The sequence below is a fragment of the Lepisma saccharinum genome, chromosome 7 (genome assembly GCF_977018435.1).
Source record: "Lepisma saccharinum chromosome 7, izLepSacc3.1, whole genome shotgun sequence".
Lineage (NCBI taxonomy): Eukaryota > Metazoa > Arthropoda > Insecta > Zygentoma > Lepismatidae > Lepisma > Lepisma saccharinum.
Window position 1 is genome coordinate 15,195,040 of NC_139235.1, and position 19,258 is coordinate 15,214,297.

General features: G+C 38.1%; 1 protein-coding gene across 3 annotated transcripts in view; it reads left to right on the forward strand.

Annotated features, from left to right (window-relative positions):
* The window catches only part of LOC145990145 (lactadherin-like), a 299,516-nt gene that overhangs the window by 156,062 nt on the left and 124,196 nt on the right, over positions 1-19,258 (forward strand). For all 3 annotated transcript variants that reach the window (XM_083125812.1, XM_083125810.1, XM_083125811.1), the window contains exon 2: positions 16,796-16,863. The gene's annotated coding sequence lies outside the window, so the exon portion shown is untranslated. The remainder of the gene's footprint in view (positions 1-16,795; positions 16,864-19,258) is intronic.

Genomic DNA, 19,258 nt, shown 5'->3' on the forward strand with positions numbered 1-19,258 from the left:
TCAACAGTGCAAAGGTAAACAATAAAACCGTGTATCAACAGTGCAAAGGTAAGCAATAAAACCGTGTATCAACAGTGCAAAGGTAAACAATAAAACCGTGTATCAACAGTGCAAAGGTAAACAATAAAACCGTGTATCAACAGTGCAAAGGTAAACAATAAAACCGTGTATCAACAGTGCAAAGGTAAACAATAAAACCGTGTATCAACAGTGCAAAGGTAAACAATAAAACCGTGTATCAACAGTGCAAAGGTAAACAATAAAACCGTGTATCAACAGTGCAAAGGTAAACAATAAAACCGTGTATCAACAGTGCAAAGGTAAACAATAAAACCGTGTATCAACAGTGCAAAGGTAAACAATAAAACCGTGTATCAACAGTGCAAAGGTAAACAATAAAACCGTGTATCAACAGTGCAAAGGTAAACAATAAAACCGTGTATCAACAGTGCAAAGGTAAACAATAAAACCGTGTATCAACAGTGCAAAGGTAAACAATAAAACCGTGTATCAACAGTGCAAAGGTAAACAATAAAACCGTGTATCAACAGTGCAAAGGTAAACAATAAAAACCGTGTATCAACAGTGCAAAGGTAAACAATAAAAACCGTGTATCAACAGTGCAAAGGTAAACAATAAAACCGTGTATCAACAGTGCAAAGGTAAACAATAAAACCGTGTATCAACAGTGCAAAGGAAAAAATACAGCTGACAGTGAGCCTGACTGAGCTATATACATTTATCGAAAAACACAGACACAAACAACAAATCTAAATAAATAAAGACAAGGGCTGCTGAACTTACAGTACAGGAAAATAAATGTGGAATCTCTTTGAAAATAGAATCAATGCTTGCCTGTTGTAAATTAGGTATAACAGCAGTCTGGCTTCAGTACCTAACATTCGGCTCTCAATATGACAACGACATAACATAATATGACACTGTAAGAGGTAATATTCTCGGTACAATATAGATTTTGGTTAGGGGTGCTGAAGGGGACCCCCTCGCGCCCTCCTGGCGCCGCCCCTGATGTCAATTTTTGTAGAAGTTATATGATTTCATCTCTTATTAATGGAAACATTAACCAAAATTAATGAAAACATGGTTTCCACTTAAGGTGTCACAAAATTTAATATGTACAATGGAATCTATGAGAATTACCGTGCAAATTGTCCATGACTATTTTCATTAATTTTCTCATACATCCTATGTGTATTTAAGCGATGGATATTTCTGCTGGTGTAGAAATTGGCAACGGCTTGTTTTTGGGTTAAGTAAAGTGCACGAACATGGTGGTGAACAATTTGCACGGTAATACTCATGTATTTGGGTCTACAGCACTGAGAAAAATGTCAAGGAAAAAGCGGGCCTTGTCTAAATAACATTCACCCTGACTTTCAAGTGAACTGCACTCTTGTTCAGGGTAAATTTTCCGAGTTTGAAAAGGGAATATTTGGTATTAATTAGGAGAAATTAAATAGGACAATCACTACAAGTTTTCACAGGAAAAGCCAGCTTGGACATGTCGGATTATTTTTTAATTATACAACATGGCCAGACCGAGAAGCGCGGTAGCAATTATAATGGCGGCCGGCGGCTCGGTGCAAGCAGACGAAGAGAAAACAAAAAACGATCAAAAAGCGAAGAAACAGGTTTAGCTTCTTGATCCTTTAATCAGAAGGCCCATCTTCCCCGCGTGGATTCTTTTCGGCTGTTCATCAAAGTGTCGTAAACCAGGTAAAACCGACAGGCGAATCCGGGTCTGTATAATTTGATTCTAATTATACGCACACATTTCCCGCTCCCAGTGCATGCCGGGAAAGGTGAGGTTTCCTGAAATATTGGCCCATTATTTACAGGACCAAGAACACCTAAAGAAAACAGCGCCCGTAATTCAACAAAACAATGAACGTACTAGTTGTTATGGCTGAGGATCATGGCCCAAAGTCCAGCGTAACAAGACCGAAATTAGTAAGATGGCGTCAAGTGGATCAATGGCTGTGATTTTTATCACTGGTGACTTTTATCACTGGTGATTTTTGTTACTTGTGATTTTTGTCACTGGTAATTGAAGCGTTACCATTCCTCCTGTGATGAGACTTTTACAGCGTCCATAATTTAATAGAAGAATGAAGGTACTCGTTGTAATGGCTGAGAAACATAGCTCCCAAGAGTTCAACTGCAGCGTAAGAAGGCCAAAATTAGCAAGATGACGGCATGTGGATCACTGATGGTGATTTTTGTTACTGGTGATTAAAGCTTCGCGTACGTATACATTGCGTCTGACTACCTTGCGAGAGACCCGGGTTCGATCCCGGCGGGGGGGAACCGGTATTTTTTCCACGTGTTCAAGCGGGTCCGGGCCCCACCCAGCGTCGTATAACGTGAGTACATTGAGGAGACTCTGGGGGGTGAAGGAGGCCAGGGGCGTGGTGCAGATCAAATCACCCCCACCTTCGGCCGTGATCAAGAAAGTGTGGGGCCCTAACTCCACACCCCTATACGCCTTCATGGCGTGGTGCAAAGCACAAGGGAGCACTTTACTTTTACGTACATGGTAATAAGAAATCTATTTTGAAAACTCTGTTCTTGTGGTCTGTTCTAAAATGGAATGACCCTGTTTTTATAGTGTGTGTGTGTGTGTATGTGTCATGTGTATATATAATGCTCAAACACACAAAAATTCACACATATATATGAACTACTGCATTACATTGTCTATTAATTATACCAAACGAACCATTCTTTTTCAGTTTAAGAGCATTTATCAGTGGCGGAGGTTTAACTTTGCTCTCGAATGAGAAACGTTCCTGCGCCACTGGTCAATGCTCTTAAACTGAAAACGAATAGTTTGTTTGGTATAAAATACAATATAGTTGGTTACGCTACAAGTAAAATTTCATTTTTGTGAATAAAATAGCCTCAATAACTTAGACAAAATGCAAGAGAATGTGAACCACAAGCAATTGACGGTAATAACAACTTTGAATAATCAAATGAAGAAGTTCATAAAGTTCATAAAGTACAAATTATTTACAGACAATATTCAACTATTAATGGTAAATATGGGTAGTCATAGCCAGAAGATTTATTTAGCATTAGGAATATTTTTTGGAGCGTTTAAAATTGCACTTCCAGATAACGGTGTCATATTCACCAGATGGCTACACTAACAGAAGTATCACGTTGTACGAGAGAAGAAAAAGTGGTGCCATCTGACGTTTTTCTGTGAACTTTAGACTATCGGCAGTGGCGGCGAATGGGTTCCAAAACTAGGGGGGGGTCAAAGACAGTACATTTTCTTTTGTATATAAGGTTTAGCATAGTGCGGGGGCAAAAGTGGCGAAAAGTGGGTTGCAGTTGCCCCCCTCGCAATCCTAATCGCCGCCACTGACTATCGGGTTTGGTATGCAACCGTACTCTTTATTTTCATTTTGAAAAATGTTTGAATTTGTAACGAGTTAGTATTTTTTAAGGTAAGAACACAATTTTCAAGGGCTGATCGTACGCTTCAAATTGTTCCCCAAAGTAACTACATCTGGCATGAAGTATTTCATTTTTAATGTAAACTTTCTTGGTGTATTGCTATGGCAACCATACGAGGGCCGCACTGAAAGTTTCGGGAAAATGACATAAAGAAGAAGAATCAAAGTACATACATTTTTTATTGCTTTTTGAAATATTCACCCTTTACAGCAATGCATTGTTTCATGCGATGGAACCAATTGTTGAAACAGTTATGCCAGTCTGAAGTTGGTAGCCTCTTCGGGAGTGAAAAATCGCTTACCACGCAACTTGTTCTTCATTGTTGGGACCAAAAAAAATCACATGGGGCTAAGTCAGGTGAATAAGCTGGATGAGTCATGAGTTCAACTTGTTCGTGGTCCAGAAAGTTCCTTGTGTCAGATGCAGGGGCGCCGACTTGTCAAAATTATTGGGGGGGGGGGGGCTCTGATCACTGAAATAAATGAATGAATGACTCGCTCCCTCCCTTTTTTAAAAATAAAAATTACGTCTTCGTATAGCAGTTTTTATGCAGCTATTATATTTCTCATGCAAATGAAATGTAACATGAAAAACGTTTAGAAAATGTTTCAAAGTCTCTTTGTTTTTGTGTCTGCTCATTTGTTTTTTAGATAACAATTAACATTTTTTATTGAAAAGTATGTATTTGCATTAAGAGGCCAACCTAACAGTGTTATGCCGGCCTCGGTAGCCGGCCGTGTTGGGTGGTCGACTCAACTCGCTTTGATCCGGAGGTCTCGGGCTCGAGTCCCAGTGAGGGCATGGGTGTGTTTTAATGTCTCCAACAGACCTGTAATGAAAGGACATGTGACGGGTGCAAATAACCTTAGTGTTGACGTACCCATAAAAATATCGAATATTTACAATATTTAGCAGTTTTATTTAATTACTTACATAAATGCTAACACAAATCGCAGGAAAATAGTTTTACTTTTTTGTTCTTGCTACAATATTTTACTTTTTAAATGTAATCTTACAATAATAACAAAACGCATAGCATGTACACTAAGATATAAAGTGACATACACAAGAAAGACATATGTACATGATTTCAAAATAAAGCAAAAGTTGCTCTACGCACTGGGTTATTCTTTATGAACTCATTAACGAGCGGTCTGAGGTCCAAATTATCAAGCACAGTTTGATGTATGTGGAGTACCGCTAAGCTGCTTAGTCTCTTCTGCCCCATTGTAGATCTTAAATATGTCTTCAGTCGGCGAAGAGCACTGAATGACCTTTCGGCTGTGGCTGTCGTCACTGGTACAGTGCGGAGGAGCATCATGAATTTGGCAACTTCAGGCAGAAGCTCCTGGAGGGTGCTGTCTTCCAAAAGAAATTTCCTTATGTCACGCATGGTAGTTAGAACAACTTTCTTCTGTTTGGCGATATCACCAAGCATGGACAGGTGTAAGGAGAGCCTATCGGCATCCAAATCTTGGCGAAAGAATTCTCGCGTTTGCTCAAAGTTTGTTGTGCAACTGTTCACAGCTGAGATGCATTCTTTCTCTACGGCTGTTACTTTTTGTAGTCCTGTAGATTCATATCTTTGTTTAACACATGATTTTACTGTGTCACACACGTCAGTGTATATTGATTTATAATACTCTTTTGGAGTGGAGAACTTGTGAGGTTTGGCAGCATCAGGATTTTCAAGTCTCTTAGGAACGTGACGTTGCCGGGGCAATTCTGGATCATCAACGAGGCTGGGTTTGCCCTCTGTGCATTTCTGCCAGAACTGCTCAAAACACATTCGCTTTTCTTGAAAGATGTCAGTCAAATATTTTAGTTTTGATTCCACTTCTGTAGCACCAATCCGTGGAGACTGAATCTTACAGTTTATCTCTTCTATTGGACCCATCACATGGCAGTAGAGGGAGAGGAAGAAAAATGTCTTGAAGTGAAGCATTGTCTCCAGGTATCCAGCACATTTTGATGCTGCGTCAGTAGAATCTTCTTCAGAAAATTTCTCAAAAAAATTGAGAAGGTTTTCATAGTTCTTTAAGATCTGTTGGATACTGGAGGCTCTCAACGTCCACCGATGAGGGCAAAGTGGTCGCAGTCCAGTATGGCCAGTCTTCTCGTTCACATCAATAATATTCCTAAATATTTGCATTCTTTTAGGGGATTCCCTAACAGTCTTTAACAAGTCGTTGGCTAAATTCATTATGTCTCTGATACAGGAAATGTGACGCAAGCTGTCCTCAACTGCTAAGTTCAAGCAATGAGCTGCACAATGTACATAAATAGCCTGTGGCTGCAGATCTGTAACTAACTTTTGCAGCCCTTTAAATCTTCCCCTCATACAAGAGGCACCATCGTAACACTGTCCCCTCAGATTCTGTATGGGCAAGTCCAGACGCACCAGAATGTATTTTACAACGTCAAAAAGAGTTTTGGCCTCAGTGTTCGGAATCTCGTAAAAGCCCATGAATTCCTCAAAAATATCAAAATTTTCATTCACAGTTCGAATGCAGAATGTTAATTGTTCACGGATGGATATGTCACAAGTTTCGTCAACCATAATAGCAAAATATTCCCGACTTTTAATATCTGCTACCACGGAGCGCAAAACAGATCTCCCTCATATATCAATGATCTCGTACTGAATGTCATGTGAGAGCCATCTGTAGCCCGAACGTCCCATCCACTCCCCTAGTTCATGCACATCGTCTTTTCGTAAGTGCAGCAGCTGCTGAAAATTTGAACTTAGGTCTTCATGTCCGCGGATTGCTAATCCCTGGCGACAAAGGAATCTCAACGTTGTGAAAATAGCCATAAGGGCCGAGCGTGCATTCTTCATGTCACTGTTCAACTGCTCGTTTAACTGTACTGCTACACTTGGTTTGGAGAAAGTCGCCAGCTTCATTAAACCTTCCTTATGGGCTTTGGTATTTTCATGCGCCCGAAATTTTTCAAGGGCCTTTTTCCAGTTACAAAACCCAACAGAAATAAAAACATCCTCCTTCTTAGTGCTAAATCGTAGTAGTCCATTGGCGTCTGCTTCTTTGCATGTCTTGCAAAATACCTTGTCAATGGAGGCATCCCATTGCATCCAGGCGAATGACGCCATCCATGATTTTTGAAACGTCCTACCCTTACTAGTAAACGTCGTCTTACCTGATTCTGAGCCGCTCGCAGTGGAGGTCGAAGCTGACAACGCGGGAAGAGCCGGGGAGGCTTCTGCCTTCTTATCCTCAGGCAATACCAAGCGTGGCTTTTTCACAATATATTTATCCATCACGAAAGTTTTCAGTTAACACATAAGCAAGAAACACGTAAGAAGACCAACGCATGAAAATGCTCTGTGCGTTCTAAACTAGAGAACGATCAGTCAGTTGTGCCAGTACGTTCTCGTAGATATCATCCAATGCACAAAAGTCGGTCCTCAGTCGGCATGGGATGAATGGTGGAAGCGATTTAATTATTGAAACACTAGCTTTGCAACCGGCGGCATACTTTTTAGATTGAAACAATGAACCCCACCCCGCCTACTAAGTGTTGCGGTTCTCTGTCGATAAGCACAACAAATAGCGGCAAATTGTTTTTCATTCAAATGTGTTCGCCGTGCTTTAGCAATAATGCCTTTGATCATAGCCGTTTCCGCTTTCTCAATACAGACTTTTCATAAGCTTTGATTGCGTACTTTACTACAAGCCAGTGTTAAATAAATTCAAAGACTAGAATTATTTTCCCCTTATTCTTTGGACTAGAGGAATAGATTTCGAGGATAACTAAATATCGTACATATCAATATTGCCTGAAAGTCGTGTTTATGACCTCAAATTGTTCAGAATTCACTAAACAACATACTGGTATAATTGTCATATCACCTCGTTATTTTGAAACTCTTTATAGTAAAAATGTTAACAATACTCATAATTATATACTTAGTATATAGTAATAAGTTAAGTGTTTTGCTGTCTCCGGTCATAGCCCCCCCAAAGTTGATGGTTTAGCAGTCTCAGCCCTCCAAAGTTAATGGTCTAGAACATTTCAAATGTGTATTTAAAGTTAAGTTCATGTGGCACAAGTCAGAGTAAACTTTAGAAGAGAAGCAAAATAATACATTAGATCTTCTTAAGCAAAATTATTTTGGGGGGGCTCTGCCCCCACATCGTTAACATTGGGGGGGCTCGAGCCCCCCCAAGCCCCATGGAGTCGGCGCCTATGGTCAGATGCTGTGTGCGAGCTGGCATTGTCGTGATGCAGAATGATTCGACGATTGGGGTTTGAAGTTCTGAGCACGTGGAGTACTTGTGGCAGGCAAATTGTGGTATACCATTCTGCATTGACTGTTTTACGATTCTCTAGTGCAACAGTCGCAATGTGACTTGATTTACCGAAAAAAGAGGCAACCATTTTTTTCGACACACTGCGTGCACGAACAATTTTCGTTGGTTTAGGCTCATCCTGGAACACCCACACAGCAGATTGTCGCTTTGTTTCAGGTTCATAAGAGTACATCCATGATTCATCGCCTGTGACGATGTTAAACACAAGATTTGATGATCCCGACTTGAACCGTTTGATCATAGCCTTGCACCACTTCACACGGTCGTCTTTTTGTGCTTTTGTTAAATTGTGTGGCATGCAACGGCCACAAAGCTTTTTCACACCTAAATGATTGTGCAAAATTGTTTGTATTTGACTCATGCCAATGCCTAAGGAACCCTTAATTTCGCGATAAGTCACTTGTTGATCACTGTTGATTAGTTCACGAACTGCATCAATGTTTTCTGGCACAATGGCTGTCGATGGGCGGCCTTCTCAAATTTCATCACTAAGGCTAACCCGGCCACATCTGAATTCTTGAAACCAGCGATAAATTGTCGTCTTGGATGGGGCATCTTCGTGAAAAGTTTCGATCATTCGAGTAACACACTGTAGCTGTGTTAAACCTTGCCGAAAATCATAATAAATCATCGGACGTAATTTCTCTCTTGTTAATTCCATTTTTTTTACAAACACCTCACTTCAAACTTCTATTCTGAAACGAAAACGAATCCGTGTTACATCAGTCCTTGTAATTACAGTCGACAAATATCACAGTTTATAAATATAACAAAATCTAACAGATTGCGTAGTTGCCAGTACCTGATTATATTAATATTAATATAAATTATTTTATTTGATATGTTAGAATAATAATTTCTTTTTTGGTAAATTAAAATTTTTCAAGACGTTCTGCCCAACTTTCAGTGCGGCCCTCGTATTTATTAATAACCAGGGAAAGAATTTATTTGCACTTAAAAGAGCTAGATACATAAATATTTATTTCAATCGCAATATGGTATTAAATATTGACTTACAATGGTGAAAAATGACATTTTCATTAAGCAAGCATTATGCATTAGCTAAATAAAATGTAAAGTGCTGTTCAAATGTGCCCCACAGGACCATGACAATCAAATCCACACTTCACAGGAAAAGCTAATAGGTATAAAAGTTTCTCGATAATAACACAGGAACTTATCCATAAGCAATTCAATTCTTGACCTTCTACGTGGTTGTTATCTTGTTACAACTTTAGACGAGAGAAATTACTTCTTTCAGGGAGTTATACACACGTTCAAATGTGTCCCAGTCCCCTATATATAGGCTATAATGTCAATTGTTATACTAAGCTTCCACATATATAAATCCTAGCTTTATGGTATAGTCTCATCAGCGCGTTCATGAATTTAACACGAAAATTCTCTTACATATAAGAACTCACTCTGTCCATGATGGGATTGCAAAGTACCCTAATGCATTAAAGTACATTAATTTTTTTGCAATTTTTTACTTATAACTATACACATCTGAGACCCACAATTTTATATCATGAATTAACATTACGATCTATGACTGGCCAAAGGTCGTAACTGCACTGAGTACGGTAACTCTAAGATAATTACTCTTCGAATTGAGTTTGTAACTTAGCGTTACTGAAATTCAGTTACATTTGTTTTACAGTACACAAAAAGGTATGCAAATTACAGATAGCTCTCGCCTTAATTGCAGTACCAGTGCGTCTCATTTCGGACAAGATAATTCCTATGCTTCAGTGCGACCGTCCTTGCAAGATTCAACCTGTTGACTTCATTTCGCGGAAGGCTATATTGAGTTTGCAGACAGGAGCCTGGACAGTTCTAATTAGTGCAACGGCGCCATCTATGTTTAGTAACTGGTGCTAAAAGTCAGACAGGGCGGTTGCTTAACGCTAATAACTACCAGATAGAGCAATAAATTCGATTATTTACTGACACAAAACATACGCGAAAGTTCTCCATGCAAAAAATGAACATCTTAGGTTGAAAGGCCAACGTTTAAAGCAGAATATGTACTCGTGTGTAGTTTCTTAGGTTCATGTAACATTTTATGGCATCATATTTAGAACTGGCCGTTTATTTTCATCATGAACGGGATAGGGGAAAAGGGCGAGAATCTAGATGTAGCACTTTCCTTTTTAGAGAAGATCAGTTTCTCGATTGAGGTCTAAAATTAAACGATCACCCCCGAACAGTTTAAAACTAACCTAGGAATAAATTGAAATCTCTCGCTCACACGCTTTGACGCATGACATGGCGATCTTCCTTTTTTATTTCTAAAATCAAACGATCACCTTCCTCCAAAACGTTTAAAAGTACTATCAATATAGCCCATCGGTTTGCACAAGAGTAAGTGTTGACAAGGTTTCGCTTTGATGTATAAAATTAAGAGATCAGATGCACGATCTAAATATCTAAAATTAACAATAAACTCCAGATAGTATACAAAGCTTCAAAAGATAGTATGTTAACCCACCATTGGTTTTATCAACTTTTTCACCTTAAGGTTTCTTTTGGACCTTTGGCAGCCGAAAGGGCGATTTTTTTTAAAAAAAAAAATTCCTCTCCATTCGAGAAAAACTCATTGATATTCCAAAATATGAAAGATACATACGCTTAGAATTCCGTCAAGAGGATTGACGTGAATTTTCGTGTAGTTTGTTTTCACTGTTACCTAGATATTATCAAAAGTTTAATAGACTTATACAATCGCAAAAACTTTTGAGAATATGTATATTAAAGCGAAAGCAAGCCACTCGAAAATTCACGTCAATCCTCTTGACGGAATTCTAAGCGTATGTATTTTTCATATTTTGGAATATCAATGAGTTTTTCTCGAATGGAGAGGAAAATTTGAAAAAATTCGCCAGCGGTCCACTCGAGCCTTAAAACGTAAAAAAAGATAGGTTTTCCCATTACTATAATAGCAGCAATTGAAGCTCAACGATAGAGGAAAACGTCCACATGGATTTGATGCATAGAAATAAATTATTACATGGGAGCATGGGCGGAGTTTGAGCTTTTGCTTTGGGGGGCCCAGACTCTGGGAGAAGCATACGATGTACCTGAGGGTTGTTGAATATGACCTAGCTTATAAGGGGTCCGGAGACCTTCCCCCGGAAATTAAAAAAACAACAACTTAAAAACACTGAGTTCTAGGCCTTTTAGATTTGAAAATATTAAATTTCCACGTTTAAACAAATATTAATTAGTATATTGGTTCTCAGTTTTAAAAGAAGCAAAACAGTACGATTATTGCATTTTGCATTTCATTAATTTTTTATTGATACAATACTCGTATTACTTTAAGAAAGTTACCATACAATATAAGCTTCAGAAATTTTAGAAAAATTAAATTGAAAAGTTCTTTTGATGCCTCAGCAGTAACTGTAGACTCAACACAAAGTCATGTTACATTTTTCTTTCTTCAAACTGTACACATCAATCAAATCGTCTAAGACCCGCTATTGCGGCGCAATTACCGCACATGCCATCATGCCAAACGTCAAGATTTGAGTATGGCTTCATAACAAAAATGTAGTAATTGAACTTAATCATGTGTTATTTTTTTAGTATTTTTTAAGTTGGGGGGCAGATCCCCCTGGCACCTCCAGAACTCCACCTATTCATGGAAGGTGTAAATTATGTTATGAACCTGAGAGATGATGCATTCAATTTTTGTTGTGAAATTTGAATTTAACTTATTTAAAAGTTGATGACAAGTAAATCCAGTTAGTTCTTCAAAGTCATTGTGCTTCAGTTTAATTTCTTTAATTGTAATCAATGATAAACATATTCGTACACGAATCACACCAACTGAATTTTCCAAACTCTTGTTACGGCAGGATTAATGTCTACCATCTTGAAGTCCTGTGACCCAAGGGCGCCGACTTTCCAAAATTTCTGTGGGTGCATGCATATCAATGGCGGTTAGATCTGTAATTATTAAGTATTGTATTCTTTAAACAACTTACATGCACAGTGATTGCAAGAGGCAATGATATTATCAACACGTTACTAAAAGAAAATGCCACATTCATACAAATTAAAATGAAAAATCTTCATAAATGCAAATAATTTTAATTGTATTGCAGAAAGAACTATGTAAGGATTTTGTTGTGAACAGAAACTACAAAATGACTAACTTTATGTACCAAATAATAATAATCATCATCATCATGACGTTAACTTTCAATATAAAACACATTCCTTCATACGTCATTTGCACTTATGAATTTGTTTGCAATTTTGGTAATGTCAATATTTTTAGTCATTTCTTTATGAACATGCAAAATTGCCAAATCATTCAATCTTTGTTTTGACCGCAAAAACGTTTTCTATCGTCTAAGTGCTGAAAATGACCGCTCAGAGGTTCAAGAAGTAACAGGTATAGTTAAAATCACCCGTACAAACCACAAATTCTGTGAGCATTTCACGGATGGGACCACTGTTTTCTCTACTTAAAATATTTGTAATGTCTGACAAGTTGGCCACTTTTTCTTTCTTCGTTCTGCACACATCTAGAAACATGTCCCTGTGCAATGTTAGCTTGTCTTTATCAAAGTCTGTCCCATAGAACTGCAGAATTCAATCAGCACCAATTTGACCTATAGCAAAAGCTTCAAGTTGTGAAATAAGTTCCAAAACCTTTGTTTGAAATCTACGATTTAGCGAATCCACAGCCACATCAATTATTTAAAAAAAATATTTGTCTGTTGCCTTTGCACATTTGAAACATTTAAGTTTTATAGGTTAGAAATATTAACTTCCATCTCAATGTTTTAATTGCTTATTATTTTTTGATAATGGCAAGTGAGAAATATTTATTTTATTTTGTTTTTATCAAACTAAAAATCTTGTGGGTGCGGGTGCTCGAGCCCCGGAGCACCCACGTAGTTGGCGCGCATGCTGTGACCGACTTCACTCAAATGCAATACCTGCCTGACCGGTCCTTCAAAATATCTAGATTCTTTGACAATTTCAGCTCAAAAGTCATAAAATTGACAACACTGCGGCGTCATTCCGCTAGTCATCAAATAATTAGTGTGTTTCAAAATTTGTTACCTTGCTAAACTGTCTCTCCGAAAAAATTAAACCTAGGCAGTAGTTTGAAAATATCAGCAGAAAATATTTTTTAGTGCCCTCTTAATGTCTGCTTCCCATCTAGATGTTCATTTATACACGCTATTGGTTCACGCAACTCTTCATTTTCAGTGCGAAAGTGAACGTCTGCTGCGAAAGCAGAAAATAATATTTTGGCTAATGTCAAAGGTGAGACTTAATTTCAACCTGGGAAAGTTCTTAGTTATTATTCTGGATGTTACCAATATTCGAGTTCATAGGAGGTTGTGCAATTGTACCATAACTGGCCGTTCCAGTTCTGAGCAATGTATGCGCATATGTTTACCACCCGAACTATTGCGTGTGTGCGTGCAGTTTTGCGTCTCACACGTGCGCTACTTTCGTCCAATGATGTGATTTTATTGGGACCAATACAATGCAAAATACGATAGCAGCTTAAAAACATTATTTATATGTTTTCCTATATTTTCTTATTACTGTTTGCAAATACAATGTATACATTAAAATCAAATACGTTGATTCATACATTTTTATATTTAAACTTAACATACATCCAGTCAATAAAAAAAAGTTAACTTGCTAGCAACAAAAGATTGAAATTTTGGCCAATTCAGCCCATAGCTGAACACTTCAGCTTTCTAATAAATGTATTAACATATGTGAAACATATTATTAGGAGACCGAAACACGCCTCCTATAATAAATACTACTACTACTATTATTATTATTATTTTTTATTATATTTTTTTTTAATGTTTGGAGTTTGTATTAAGCCCACTTTATGAACAGAAAGGCTAATCGGAATTGGAACAACAGTTCAAAGTGTGATCCGGGTATCGAACCCGGAACCCTTAATATTATTAGTGTTGTTGTTATTAAGTAATAACAATTCTTTCATAACCCTAATATTTTTACATACGAGGGTCACTATTTATATTTTGAGCCTTGGCAACACTGATTGAAGTTAGGCGCGATTTGACGTTTGCATGGAATCGTCTGGCATTATTGACCATAACGTACTTCAAATGTTTTGTCAATAGCTTCATTTGTGTTGTTTATGTTGCCTTGGAGATTGCGCGACAACAATAAAATGGAATTAACTCGTGAACATTTTCGTGCGATGATTTTTTACGATTTTCGACGTGGATTATCAAGACAAGAGTGCATCGATCAACTTACTTCCACATTTGGCGATGAAGCCCCATCCTTTGCCACTGTGAAACGCTGGTATAACGAATTTAATCGACGAGATTCACGAAGGTCGTCCAAAATCAGTTGTTGTTCAAGAAAACATTGATGCTGTGCAAAACCTAATACTGCAAGATCGTCATGTGACATACTGTGAGATTGAGGCAACCATAGGCATTAGTTCCACCAGCATATATAAAATATTACATGATCATTTAGCTGTGAGAAAGGTATGTTCTCGTTGGATCCCACACAATTTGACAAAAACTCAAAAAGACGCTCGCGTCAATTGTTGCAAACAAATGCTCAATAAATACAATCGTGGTGCTTCAAAAGACGTATATAAGATTGTAACAGGTGACGAATCATGGATATATGCATATGAGCCGGAACGTAAACAGCAGTCGACTGTATGGGTGTTTCAAGATGAACCCAATCCAACAAAAGTTGTTCGTGCTCGAAGCACATCGAAACAAATGGTCGCCTGTTTTTTCGGGAAAACTGGTCATGTGGCAACTGTGCCTTTAGAGGAACGTAGAACGGTCAACTCTGAATAGTACACAACAATTTGTTTGCCAGAGGTCTTTGGTCAAATACGGAAAACAAACAAACGCCGTCGGATCATTCTTCATCAAGAAAATGCAAGCTGTCAAACATCTCGTCTAACAACCGACTTTATGAACAGTCAAAAAATCGAATTGATGGGTCATCCGCCGTACAGTCCTGACTTGGCACCCAATGACTTCTTCTTGTTCCCGAATGTCAAGAATAAATTGCGTGGACAACTATTTTCGTCGGCGGAAGACGCCGTTGATGCGTTCAAAAACCATATTATGAAGGTGTCTCAAGAGGATTGGAAAAACTGCTTTGACAAATGGTTCGAACGAATGCAAAAGTGTATTGACCATAAAGGAGAATACTTCGAAAAACAATAAAACAGTTTTCAATGCCAAATTCCTGTTTTTTCATTGTTAGGCTCAAAATATAAATAGTGACCCTCGTATCATTTTATCTTAAGACAATCGAGTGAATTTGAATTTGTTCTGTAAATTATATTTTTATTGTCGTTGTATAATTGTTTGTTTTAGAATTAGTTTTTAGTGCGGTATCTTGTTTAGCAACTTGATTTTTCGCATGCTAGGTCATCTTAGTGTAACCTAATAAGAAACTACACTTTATATACATGTATATAGGTTGAAGAAACCTTCACCTTGATACACACCCACTTATTGTATCATTTTAAGTGCTTAATATGTTTAAAATGTTAATTGTCTACTCGTATGATGACGTAATTTGGTTTGTTCAATTGGGTAGTCTGTTATGGTTATGGACTAACCTTAAAACATTTGATTGTGGGGTTGTGGCGTGAGAGATATTATGAATGTTGCGGGATAATGGAAGTGATTTTGGAAATGTGTATGTGTTAATTTGTGTAGTTAAGAACAATCATGATCTTAATACAATTTTGTTTGTAATAAGGGGTTTAATTGCGAGTGCAAGTGTAATATATTAACATTAACTGACATCTAAATATATTTTTTGTGTGCGAGAGTTAGTAAGGCTTACGTAAGCATATCCTTATCTGATTTCCCATAACCTGAGGGCTTCAAAGTAGGCTGATAAGTCTCATACTCGCCGTCGAGGAATAAAAGTAAGTAGAACAATTGAGAATAAACCGGGGAACGTAACAACCTCTGCATTTCTCGTGAAATTCTAGTCTCACTGTATACTGTCCGTTCAGTGCCGGATCTACAGAACTTTGCCCCCCCCCCCCCCTCGCAAAGTATTACGAAAAGGCCCCTCTACCAAAAGTCCCTATAAAAAGTATAGGAGTGAGGCTGGGTGGGTACAATTGGTCATGATAGAAACAGGTTAGGCTTAGGGGGAACCACATTGGTGTGTTCTAAGCGGACGTCCACCATATTGGTGGCCGCCATATTGAATTCAACTCGACATTTTTAAATGGGAAGGGGGTGATGTGATATATATAATGACACTGTTTTCACACACCTGGAAAATGATACATTTGTTACAATCATGCAATCGTAACTTTTTCCTGATTAAAGATAGGTTGAAGAAACCTTCACCTCTGCATTTCTCGTGAAATTCTGGTCTCACTGTCACCCGGGAAACCCGGGTTGGGAGATCTAAGATTGGAATTTTCCCGGCTTTGTCCCACATAAAGCGGCTCTAAAGCCCACACAGCCTCAAATCTAATCCGGGGGATAAAGGCGACCGCAGCGTGGTGCTGATCACATCACTTCCAAGCTGGCCGACATCGAAAATATGTGGAGCCCTACCCCAATGTACCCAAAATGTGCCATTATCGCACGGTGCTCTATGCACAGGGAACTATAAATTTACCTTTACCTGTATATACTGTATTCGTTTCTGTATCCCTGAGTAACTGCGTTTATTTTTTACATACGCATATAGGAACCCTCTAATATATCAATGGCTGAGGGCCCCCTAAAGGCTTACTTGTCTCCGGCCCCGGTTTCGCGGCTTGTAGATCCGGCACTGTGTCCGTTATGTATTTAAATTTACAGATACTTTCATTCTTGATGTGTTGCATGCATAGTTGTTGCATATGAATTTATTTTTGAAATATTTAGATAATTTGAGCCCAGTGCATTTTTGTTGTAATGAACGTCACTGATTTTTAACATAGTTTTTTTTCGTATTTTCAGGTGTCGTACATTGTCATCTATGTGACAATGGGTTGTTAAAGGACAAGGAAGATCTATCAGGAACAAAGGTACGTGCTGAAATTACTTCTGAATGACTTTCTATAGCGACGTCTTTTCTTCTACACTGTTGTAAGTTACCGAAAGTTATCGGTGTTTTTTTTTCCCAAAATTCGCGTTTTCATTTCAGCACACTTTTCCGAAAAAAAAAAACATACCTAAAATTATACCTTTGAAACTAGTATTTTCATTTTCTTGCTTACATGGCCTGTGGCTGTTCGTGACAGTTTCATACACTGGGAACGATTTTTGATGAAGTTATATTCTACTTCTCGCACGACAAATATCGATGTTACGGCTCCTGTGTTGCGGGAGGTTCGCACTCGATCTCCCGTCAGAATTCCACCACTTTGCTCGGTGATTGAAAAATTTCAGATAGAAGTTGGGTAATCGTGGCTAACATTTATTTTGGAAAACTTAAATATTGTACATTTTATTTTTAGGCATAAAACACACAAAAAAATTACATTTTCGAGATTTTTTTGTTTTTGTTTTTTAAGCACGAAATATTTTGAAATTCTCGAAAAAGAATACAATTCACATTTCATGCCGAATTGCGTTATTTCGTGATTTTAAATGCATTAAAAATGTGTATAGAACATGTCACTGTAACAATGTAAATACTTTTTTTTTGCAACAATTAACATTTTTCGGTGTTATCGTGTTTGCGAAAAATCAAAGTCCTCAGTTATTGAGTTAGTTTTGGTTTCCTAGCGAGAGAATCACGCTGTAGAATACCACGCGGTATCTACGAATGTAAATCAAGCATCATGAAGCACTGTAACGAGGAACAGATGCTTCTAAATATATGAACGACCAGAAGAACATAAGCTATACATGGTTCTAACAAACCACGAGGATGTGTATTCTTGCACTTCCTGTAAAAAAGTCAACAACTTTCAGTTTTACCATCAATCAAGCACACACTCCACTCGTTGAGACCACGAGAGAAAAATCAAGGCACGTGATTGAGTGCACGACCGCTCAAGCTTGTTTTTAAAATGTTCATGAATGTAAAATTAAAACTCATACAGCCCTTGAATTTTCTACATTGTGGATGAAACTTTGTCCGTTTAAAGCATATGAATAATCATTCAACTTTCCTACCATTGATTCTGGATTAGAACTCTGGAGCCCGTTCGATCGGATTGCAGTGGAACTTGGTACAGAGACTATGTTGTTGGGTTGGTGTTTTAAGTCCACTTTATGCACAGTATGGCTAATCGGGACTGGACCTACAGTTTAAAGTGGGATCCGAACCACTTGTGCCTCCACCGGGTATCGAACCCGGGACCCCTTGATTACAAGGCAACGACGCTACCACTGCGCCATGGGGGAGGCCTACAGAGACTATGGAGGCGATGAGGAAACGAATGCTGACGAAAAAAATAGTTCGAACTATTTCGAAATTACAATTTTTTACTTAGTTTTAAAAACTGTCAAAGACAAAAATGGTACTCGGGATTAACTTAAGGTGGGTTTGGATTTACAACTTTGGGTTTCCCGAGTTCTTATGCTTTCATTTGAAAACTTTGATATTCTCAGAATTTTTGGAGGGGCTGTAGCCCCATCGGCTCTCCGTGCATACGCCAGTGCTTGGTGGTAAAGTTTGTAATTGTTTTTAATGACGTGCTCCATATTTTTGCAGCAAGAAAATTCCTGGTGAAAAAAAAAAAAAGTAGGAAATATTTTTTGTGGATTCTGATGCCATGTTTCTCTAAGGTTAAGATATCATTAGAAATTAAAATGTAATGAATTATTGTCATTTTGCATTACTTCAATGTTATGTTCATAATCTAAGTCATTATGAATGACTTCGTGTAGTCGCGGTGGGACAAATTACACTACCATAAAGTGCAGCTAACAAAATAGGCAACTGCATTAATGTAAAATTCAAAAATAGTATTTTAGAAATACAATAGTCGCAATTGATTTAGTGACAAGTTGCTATTAGCTTAGCATTTTCCCATAAGAATTGTTTTGTCAAAAATTTGGCCTGGTTCTCAATAAAGAAAATCCCAATTATACCTCTGGGTGGAAGTATTAGTTGAAAACTTCACTCACTGGCTTTGCGTGAAGAGACCCTTAGTTTCGAGCACCCACTACCCACCATTACGTCATACAAACACGACAAATTATGAACAAACTCTATGTTACCAGCAAAAACACTTCCGGAGCACAGCACATAACATGTTTTCCACAGTTATCTCATGAAACTCCTTGTACTGGAGAAGAACACAAGGACGTAGCATCCTGGTACGTCTCTATAAGGGCAGGCGCAAAACAGCCCCATAAACAACAGTCCAAACGTTGCAATATTCCCCATAATTTATGTTTGTTCTTCTGCGCTGCTTGCAATTTATAAGCACGTTGAAAGGGAACGCAGACAACTTGTTCGGTTAATAT